The sequence below is a fragment of the Hyla sarda genome, unplaced genomic scaffold (genome assembly GCF_029499605.1).
Source record: "Hyla sarda isolate aHylSar1 unplaced genomic scaffold, aHylSar1.hap1 scaffold_2178, whole genome shotgun sequence".
Classification (NCBI taxonomy): Eukaryota; Metazoa; Chordata; class Amphibia; order Anura; family Hylidae; genus Hyla; species Hyla sarda.
In genome coordinates, this window is record NW_026608848.1 from 1 (window position 1) to 10307 (window position 10307).

Here is a 10307-nt window from a genome sequence, read left to right on the forward strand (position 1 = left end):
GTAGGTGTGTGCTTGTGTGTGTGTTTCCTATGCAGATCCTAAGCCCAGTGTCACATGCAAGTAGGAGGAGTAAGAAGGGTTCCTGGCAAATCCGGGTTATGGATTGCATTTAAAAAGGCCCCGTGGGAGTGCAATGGGCCCCTGTCTTGCTGCTTAGCAATAATGGTATGGGTTTAGGTTCTGCTGTGTGTACTGGTGGTTGACTGCCCCCCAGCCCAGAGTGTGCATGGAAAATTGTCTGGCAGCCTCCCTGACAGCAAGCAGTGATAGTGCCCATGAAGGGGACCTTGTTGGGCCCGCCCCTTTCACGGTTATCGCTTCTCGGCCTTTTGGCTAAGATCAAGTGTAGTATCTGTTCTTATCAGTTTAATATCTGATACGTCCCCTATCTGGGGACCATATATTAAATGGATTTTTGAGAACGGGGGCCGATTTCGAAGCTTGCTTCCGTCGCCCTATGCATTGACCCGATATGGCAGTATCTTCGGGTACAGTGCACCACCCCCTTACAGGGTTAAAAAGAAAGATTCCTACTTTCATTGCTACCTGCTTGCTGGCTAGCCAGCTAGCCAGCCCTGTGGGCCTTGCTGCTGCTGCTGCTGCTGCTGCTGCAGCCAAAAAACAAAAGGTGGTGCTGCTGCTGCTTCTGCTGCTTCTGCTTGTGTCTGGCCGCTGTTGGAGCGTCCAGGCACAGGACTTCTGCTGCTGCTGACTAAATGGCCTCCTTAATTGGATCATTTGAGTAGCCAGCACACCTGTGCAGGTAGGGCATGACATGATAGGCAGCTGCCTTGATAGCGGGTGGGTGCTGAATGTTCCTAATTGACAAAATAAGATTAATGCTTATGAAGAAATATAAAATCTCATCCCTTCCCCAATATCGCGCCACACCCCTACCCCTTAATTCCCTGGTTGAACTTGATGGACATATGTCTTTTTTCGACCGTACTAACTATGTAACTATGTAACATAACATGGGGGGGTCTCCTGGCTGTTCACACAGGTGTGTCATTGCTGTACATTGACCATGCATTGCTTCTGTGGTATTGCAAAGGCAAAGACAAATGCTTCCAGCCATCCATTGCACTAATGGATTGGTCATCAGCTGGCTGTCTATGTCCCGCATCAATATAGACCAAAGTACAGAGGGTTAGGCTATGCTATAGTGCACCTACCTGATGCATCAGAAGGTGCGAGGCCCTTGCTAAATTCTGTGCACAGACTTTGAGATCTATGCTTTAGACTGTATCTAAACCTGCTCCAACATGGACTGACATTCTGGCCTACTTTCAGCCGATGCGACTTGTCTGTCGCTGAACAGTCGCTTTTTATGTATTCAGCACCTATGTATAATGTTGTAAAAATGCTCTAGAAGCTAAAGTCGCAGAAATGTCACACATATTTGGCCTGCAACTTTCTGTGCGACAAATTCAGACAGGAAAAATCAGTATAAATCCTTAGAAAATTATCCCCCAGTGTCTCCATCTGCTGGCGGTATTGAATAAGCATTGCTGCACTGATGGGGTATGCATTAGACGAAAAAAAAGAAGAAAAAGAAGAATAATACGCCCAGAAAAGAGGCGAAAAGGAGAAAAACGTAAAAAAACGTGAAAAAAAAGTAAGAGGAAGAGAAGGGAAAAAAAGGTGGAAATGGGTTTAAAAGTGATTTCGGCGGAGAAATATATATATATATATATATATATATATATATATATATATATATATATATATATACGCGCACACACACACATATATATAAACGTATTCTCCGTTGAGATATTGCAGCCGCTGCTGTGTCCAGGCCCAGGAGCCTTAGCACTGTGCTGTGATGTCACTCAATACCACTGACATCACTAGGTGTAAACAACATCTCTCCTTTGCTGTGTATGTGACTATGGAGCTGTTTGGTGATGTCGTCTATTATGGCCTTCATAGAAGCAACAGGAGATTGTTGCATCCATCTAGAACCCTCAGAACTACAGTGCTATGATGTCACTCACTTCCACAGGCCTTGCAGAGTGTAAACAACAACAACCCAGCTTTGTTGTGTATGTAACCATAGGGATTGTGATGTCACCTAGAACCTTCACAGCAGCGACAGCTTTATGAGGAGCATCAGCACTGCTCTGCCTGAGCAGAACCATCACCGCCATAGGTTGTCAAATAACCCGGATTTAACCCACACAGGTAAGTCCAATGGGGTGCAGGCATGTCCTCTATGCTTACAGCTTCCCGTGGGTGTTGGTTTGATACCGTTTGGGGACAGCCAAGGAGGCATCTGCAGGCAACAAAGGTAGGTGTGTGCTTGTGTGTGTGTTTCCTATGCAGATCCTAAGCCCAGTGTCACATGCAAGTAGGAGGAGTAAGAAGGGTTCCTGGCAAATCCGGGTTATGGATTGCATTTAAAAAGGCCCCGTGGGAGTGCAATGGGCCCCTGTCTTGCTGCTTAGCAATAATGGTATGGGTTTAGGTTCTGCTGTGTGTACTGGTGGTTGACTGCCCCCCAGCCCAGAGTGTGCATGGAAAATTGTCTGGCAGCCTCCCTGACAGCAAGCAGTGATAGTGCCCATGAAGGGGACCTTGTTGGGCCCGCCCCTTTCACGGTTATCGCTTCTCGGCCTTTTGGCTAAGATCAAGTGTAGTATCTGTTCTTATCAGTTTAATATCTGATACGTCCCCTATCTGGGGACCATATATTAAATGGATTTTTGAGAACGGGGGCCGATTTCGAAGCTTGCTTCCGTCGCCCTATGCATTGACCCGATATGGCAGTATCTTCGGGTACAGTGCACCACCCCCTTACAGGGTTAAAAAGAAAGATTCCTACTTTCATTGCTACCTGCTTGCTGGCTAGCCAGCTAGCCAGCCCTGTGGGCCTTGCTGCTGCTGCTGCTGCTGCTGCAGCCAAAAAACAAAAGGTGGTGCTGCTGCTGCTTCTGCTGCTTCTGCTTGTGTCTGGCCGCTGTTGGAGCGTCCAGGCACAGGACTTCTGCTGCTGCTGACTAAATGGCCTCCTTAATTGGATCATTTGAGTAGCCAGCACACCTGTGCAGGTAGGGCATGACATGATAGGCAGCTGCCTTGATAGCGGGTGGGTGCTGAATGTTCCTAATTGACAAAATAAGATTAATGCTTATGAAGAAATATAAAATCTCATCCCTTCCCCAATATCGCGCCACACCCCTACCCCTTAATTCCCTGGTTGAACTTGATGGACATATGTCTTTTTTCGACCGTACTAACTATGTAACTATGTAACATAACATGGGGGGGTCTCCTGGCTGTTCACACAGGTGTGTCATTGCTGTACATTGACCATGCATTGCTTCTGTGGTATTGCAAAGGCAAAGACAAATGCTTCCAGCCATCCATTGCACTAATGGATTGGTCATCAGCTGGCTGTCTATGTCCCGCATCAATATAGACCAAAGTACAGAGGGTTAGGCTATGCTATAGTGCACCTACCTGATGCATCAGAAGGTGCGAGGCCCTTGCTAAATTCTGTGCACAGACTTTGAGATCTATGCTTTAGACTGTATCTAAACCTGCTCCAACATGGACTGACATTCTGGCCTACTTTCAGCCGATGCGACTTGTCTGTCGCTGAACAGTCGCTTTTTATGTATTCAGCACCTATGTATAATGTTGTAAAAATGCTCTAGAAGCTAAAGTCGCAGAAATGTCACACATATTTGGCCTGCAACTTTCTGTGCGACAAATTCAGACAGGAAAAATCAGTATAAATCCTTAGAAAATTATCCCCCAGTGTCTCCATCTGCTGGCGGTATTGAATAAGCATTGCTGCACTGATGGGGTATGCATTAGACGAAAAAAAAGAAGAAAAAGAAGAATAATACGCCCAGAAAAGAGGCGAAAAGGAGAAAAACGTAAAAAAACGTGAAAAAAAAGTAAGAGGAAGAGAAGGGAAAAAAAGGTGGAAATGGGTTTAAAAGTGATTTCGGCGGAGAAATATATATATATATATATATATATATATATATATATATATATATATACGCGCACACACACACATATATATAAACGTATTCTCCGTTGAGATATTGCAGCCGCTGCTGTGTCCAGGCCCAGGAGCCTTAGCACTGTGCTGTGATGTCACTCAATACCACTGACATCACTAGGTGTAAACAACATCTCTCCTTTGCTGTGTATGTGACTATGGAGCTGTTTGGTGATGTCGTCTATTATGGCCTTCATAGAAGCAACAGGAGATTGTTGCATCCATCTAGAACCCTCAGAACTACAGTGCTATGATGTCACTCACTTCCACAGGCCTTGCAGAGTGTAAACAACAACAACCCAGCTTTGTTGTGTATGTAACCATAGGGATTGTGATGTCACCTAGAACCTTCACAGCAGCGACAGCTTTATGAGGAGCATCAGCACTGCTCTGCCTGAGCAGAACCATCACCGCCATAGGTTGTCAAATAACCCGGATTTAACCCACACAGGTAAGTCCAATGGGGTGCAGGCATGTCCTCTATGCTTACAGCTTCCCGTGGGTGTTGGTTTGATACCGTTTGGGGACAGCCAAGGAGGCATCTGCAGGCAACAAAGGTAGGTGTGTGCTTGTGTGTGTGTTTCCTATGCAGATCCTAAGCCCAGTGTCACATGCAAGTAGGAGGAGTAAGAAGGGTTCCTGGCAAATCCGGGTTATGGATTGCATTTAAAAAGGCCCCGTGGGAGTGCAATGGGCCCCTGTCTTGCTGCTTAGCAATAATGGTATGGGTTTAGGTTCTGCTGTGTGTACTGGTGGTTGACTGCCCCCCAGCCCAGAGTGTGCATGGAAAATTGTCTGGCAGCCTCCCTGACAGCAAGCAGTGATAGTGCCCATGAAGGGGACCTTGTTGGGCCCGCCCCTTTCACGGTTATCGCTTCTCGGCCTTTTGGCTAAGATCAAGTGTAGTATCTGTTCTTATCAGTTTAATATCTGATACGTCCCCTATCTGGGGACCATATATTAAATGGATTTTTGAGAACGGGGGCCGATTTCGAAGCTTGCTTCCGTCGCCCTATGCATTGACCCGATATGGCAGTATCTTCGGGTACAGTGCACCACCCCCTTACAGGGTTAAAAAGAAAGATTCCTACTTTCATTGCTACCTGCTTGCTGGCTAGCCAGCTAGCCAGCCCTGTGGGCCTTGGTGCTGCTGCTGCTGCTGCTGCAGCCAAAAAACAAAAGGTGGTGCTGCTGCTGCTTCTGCTGCTTCTGCTTGTGTCTGGCCGCTGTTGGAGCGTCCAGGCACAGGACTTCTGCTGCTGCTGACTAAATGGCCTCCTTAATTGGATCATTTGAGTAGCCAGCACACCTGTGCAGGTAGGGCATGACATGATAGGCAGCTGCCTTGATAGCGGGTGGGTGCTGAATGTTCCTAATTGACAAAATAAGATTAATGCTTATGAAGAAATATAAAATCTCATCCCTTCCCCAATATCGCGCCACACCCCTACCCCTTAATTCCCTGGTTGAACTTGATGGACATATGTCTTTTTTCGACCGTACTAACTATGTAACTATGTAACATAACATGGGGGGGTCTCCTGGCTGTTCACACAGGTGTGTCATTGCTGTACATTGACCATGCATTGCTTCTGTGGTATTGCAAAGGCAAAGACAAATGCTTCCAGCCATCCATTGCACTAATGGATTGGTCATCAGCTGGCTGTCTATGTCCCGCATCAATATAGACCAAAGTACAGAGGGTTAGGCTATGCTATAGTGCACCTACCTGATGCATCAGAAGGTGCGAGGCCCTTGCTAAATTCTGTGCACAGACTTTGAGATCTATGCTTTAGACTGTATCTAAACCTGCTCCAACATGGACTGACATTCTGGCCTACTTTCAGCCGATGCGACTTGTCTGTCGCTGAACAGTCGCTTTTTATGTATTCAGCACCTATGTATAATGTTGTAAAAATGCTCTAGAAGCTAAAGTCGCAGAAATGTCACACATATTTGGCCTGCAACTTTCTGTGCGACAAATTCAGACAGGAAAAATCAGTATAAATCCTTAGAAAATTATCCCCCAGTGTCTCCATCTGCTGGCGGTATTGAATAAGCATTGCTGCACTGATGGGGTATGCATTAGACGAAAAAAAAGAAGAAAAAGAAGAATAATACGCCCAGAAAAGAGGCGAAAAGGAGAAAAACGTAAAAAAACGTGAAAAAAAAGTAAGAGGAAGAGAAGGGAAAAAAAGGTGGAAATGGGTTTAAAAGTGATTTCGGCGGAGAAATATATATATATATATATATATATATATATATATATATATATATATATACGCGCACACACACACATATATATAAACGTATTCTCCGTTGAGATATTGCAGCCGCTGCTGTGTCCAGGCCCAGGAGCCTTAGCACTGTGCTGTGATGTCACTCAATACCACTGACATCACTAGGTGTAAACAACATCTCTCCTTTGCTGTGTATGTGACTATGGAGCTGTTTGGTGATGTCGTCTATTATGGCCTTCATAGAAGCAACAGGAGATTGTTGCATCCATCTAGAACCCTCAGAACTACAGTGCTATGATGTCACTCACTTCCACAGGCCTTGCAGAGTGTAAACAACAACAACCCAGCTTTGTTGTGTATGTAACCATAGGGATTGTGATGTCACCTAGAACCTTCACAGCAGCGACAGCTTTATGAGGAGCATCAGCACTGCTCTGCCTGAGCAGAACCATCACCGCCATAGGTTGTCAAATAACCCGGATTTAACCCACACAGGTAAGTCCAATGGGGTGCAGGCATGTCCTCTATGCTTACAGCTTCCCGTGGGTGTTGGTTTGATACCGTTTGGGGACAGCCAAGGAGGCATCTGCAGGCAACAAAGGTAGGTGTGTGCTTGTGTGTGTGTTTCCTATGCAGATCCTAAGCCCAGTGTCACATGCAAGTAGGAGGAGTAAGAAGGGTTCCTGGCAAATCCGGGTTATGGATTGCATTTAAAAAGGCCCCGTGGGAGTGCAATGGGCCCCTGTCTTGCTGCTTAGCAATAATGGTATGGGTTTAGGTTCTGCTGTGTGTACTGGTGGTTGACTGCCCCCCAGCCCAGAGTGTGCATGGAAAATTGTCTGGCAGCCTCCCTGACAGCAAGCAGTGATAGTGCCCATGAAGGGGACCTTGTTGGGCCCGCCCCTTTCACGGTTATCGCTTCTCGGCCTTTTGGCTAAGATCAAGTGTAGTATCTGTTCTTATCAGTTTTCATGCTGGTGGGGATGGGTGCTGCATGGAGGATGCAGGTGTACCAGGGCTTTCCGGGGCTGGTTCTGAGGAATCAGCTCGACGGCTGCCCCGATGTGACCTGTTCCCTCCGGGTCTCGCCATGAGGCTGAGAGGGTCTAGAGCCGAGGTACTTTTGTGCCTCGGGGAGTGGTGACCCCGAGGTGCCGAAACTCACTGGGAGAATAGACTCACTGGGTTGAAGCACGGGCACCATAATCTCTTCACCTTGTGGCACTCACCTCTTGATTCCCGGCCTTCTGGCTAGGATCAGAGAAATTTTTATAGATCCGGCCGGATGTCCGGGCAGTATATCTGCACACATTCACTTATTTATTTCTTTTTTGTCTCACTGTGTCACTTTTTGCGTGTTGTGTGTTCACAGGATTTGTCAGGATGCGGTAGCCCTTCTGGGTGTCCCTCCTGGCGGTCTAGGGGAGGTGTGTGTGGCCATTAGGTTCCGCACCTCCCTGCAAAAACCCCGGGTACTCCTGCTTTGGCAGGGTACCTACCGTAATCGGCTCTGCGGGCAGATACCTTGGCTAGCGCCAAGGGGGATGCCGGGAGCATTTGTGGTCCCCTAGTAGCTTCGGCGAAAAGGGACATCGAACCTGGAACCTCGCAGGTACCTTTTGGTCCGGAGGCGAAGGGTAAGGTTTGTTGGGGGGCCTCTCTCCTATCGGAGAAGGGCTTGCGATAGACCGCATCCTTTGTGCACGTTTTTTTAGTGTAACACGTTTGCACTTTTTCTTGCACTTTGGGTGAATCGAAAGCACGTTCCTCGGCTTTAGATAAAAAAAAAAAAAAAAAAATCTGTTCTTATCAGTTTAATATCTGATACGTCCCCTATCTGGGGACCATATATTAAATGGATTTTTGAGAACGGGGGCCGATTTCGAAGCTTGCTTCCGTCGCCCTATGCATTGACCCGATATGGCAGTATCTTCGGGTACAGTGCACCACCCCCTTACAGGGTTAAAAAGAAAGATTCCTACTTTCATTGCTACCTGCTTGCTGGCTAGCCAGCTAGCCAGCCCTGTGGGCCTTGCTGCTGCTGCTGCTGCTGCTGCAGCCAAAAAACAAAAGGTGGTGCTGCTGCTGCTTCTGCTGCTTCTGCTTGTGTCTGGCCGCTGTTGGAGCGTCCAGGCACAGGACTTCTGCTGCTGCTGACTAAATGGCCTCCTTAATTGGATCATTTGAGTAGCCAGCACACCTGTGCAGGTAGGGCATGACATGATAGGCAGCTGCCTTGATAGCGGGTGGGTGCTGAATGTTCCTAATTGACAAAATAAGATTAATGCTTATGAAGAAATATAAAATCTCATCCCTTCCCCAATATCGCGCCACACCCCTACCCCTTAATTCCCTGGTTGAACTTGATGGACATATGTCTTTTTTCGACCGTACTAACTATGTAACTATGTAACATAACATGGGGGGGTCTCCTGGCTGTTCACACAGGTGTGTCATTGCTGTACATTGACCATGCATTGCTTCTGTGGTATTGCAAAGGCAAAGACAAATGCTTCCAGCCATCCATTGCACTAATGGATTGGTCATCAGCTGGCTGTCTATGTCCCGCATCAATATAGACCAAAGTACAGAGGGTTAGGCTATGCTATAGTGCACCTACCTGATGCATCAGAAGGTGCGAGGCCCTTGCTAAATTCTGTGCACAGACTTTGAGATCTATGCTTTAGACTGTATCTAAACCTGCTCCAACATGGACTGACATTCTGGCCTACTTTCAGCCGATGCGACTTGTCTGTCGCTGAACAGTCGCTTTTTATGTATTCAGCACCTATGTATAATGTTGTAAAAATGCTCTAGAAGCTAAAGTCGCAGAAATGTCACACATATTTGGCCTGCAACTTTCTGTGCGACAAATTCAGACAGGAAAAATCAGTATAAATCCTTAGAAAATTATCCCCCAGTGTCTCCATCTGCTGGCGGTATTGAATAAGCATTGCTGCACTGATGGGGTATGCATTAGACGAAAAAAAAGAAGAAAAAGAAGAATAATACGCCCAGAAAAGAGGCGAAAAGGAGAAAAACTTAAAAAAACGTGAAAAAAAAGTAAGAGGAAGAGAAGGGAAAAAAAGGTGGAAATGGGTTTAAAAGTGATTTCGGCGGAGAAATATATATATATATATATATATATATATATATATATATATATATATATATATACGCGCACACACACACATATATATAAACGTATTCTCCGTTGAGATATTGCAGCCGCTGCTGTGTCCAGGCCCAGGAGCCTTAGCACTGTGCTGTGATGTCACTCAATACCACTGACATCACTAGGTGTAAACAACATCTCTCCTTTGCTGTGTATGTGACTATGGAGCTGTTTGGTGATGTCGTCTATTATGGCCTTCATAGAAGCAACAGGAGATTGTTGCATCCATCTAGAACCCTCAGAACTACAGTGCTATGATGTCACTCACTTCCACAGGCCTTGCAGAGTGTAAACAACAACAACCCAGCTTTGTTGTGTATGTAACCATAGGGATTGTGATGTCACCTAGAACCTTCACAGCAGCGACAGCTTTATGAGGAGCATCAGCACTGCTCTGCCTGAGCAGAACCATCACCGCCATAGGTTGTCAAATAACCCGGATTTAACCCACACAGGTAAGTCCAATGGGGTGCAGGCATGTCCTCTATGCTTACAGCTTCCCGTGGGTGTTGGTTTGATACCGTTTGGGGACAGCCAAGGAGGCATCTGCAGGCAACAAAGGTAGGTGTGTGCTTGTGTGTGTGTTTCCTATGCAGATCCTAAGCCCAGTGTCACATGCAAGTAGGAGGAGTAAGAAGGGTTCCTGGCAAATCCGGGTTATGGATTGCATTTAAAAAGGCCCCGTGGGAGTGCAATGGGCCCCTGTCTTGCTGCTTAGCAATAATGGTATGGGTTTAGGTTCTGCTGTGTGTACTGGTGGTTGACTGCCCCCCAGCCCAGAGTGTGCATGGAAAATTGTCTGGCAGCCTCCCTGACAGCAAGCAGTGATAGTGCCCATGAAGGGGACCTTGTTGGGCCCGCCCCTTTCACGGTT

The 10307-nt window shown here is 46.7% G+C and overlaps 4 non-coding genes and 1 pseudogene across 4 annotated transcripts; all 5 read left to right on the forward strand.

The window, feature by feature from the left end:
* The first annotated feature begins 313 nt into the window (after nucleotides 1-313).
* On the forward strand, nucleotides 314-504 carry LOC130319846 (U2 spliceosomal RNA). The gene has a single exon (XR_008865903.1). It is a non-coding gene; the product is annotated as a U2 spliceosomal RNA (small nuclear RNA).
* A 2102-nt stretch (nucleotides 505-2606) lies between these two features.
* LOC130319858 (U2 spliceosomal RNA) lies at nucleotides 2607-2797 on the forward strand. The gene has a single exon (XR_008865914.1). It is a non-coding gene; the product is annotated as a U2 spliceosomal RNA (small nuclear RNA).
* A 2091-nt stretch (nucleotides 2798-4888) lies between these two features.
* LOC130319868 (U2 spliceosomal RNA) lies at nucleotides 4889-5079 on the forward strand. Its single transcript, XR_008865922.1, has one exon. It is a non-coding gene; the product is annotated as a U2 spliceosomal RNA (small nuclear RNA).
* A 2093-nt stretch (nucleotides 5080-7172) lies between these two features.
* On the forward strand, nucleotides 7173-7332 carry LOC130319867 (U2 spliceosomal RNA; annotated as a pseudogene).
* A 693-nt stretch (nucleotides 7333-8025) lies between these two features.
* Nucleotides 8026-8210, forward strand: LOC130319866 (U2 spliceosomal RNA). The gene has a single exon (XR_008865921.1). It is a non-coding gene; the product is annotated as a U2 spliceosomal RNA (small nuclear RNA).
* Nucleotides 8211-10307: the final 2097 nt, after the last annotated feature.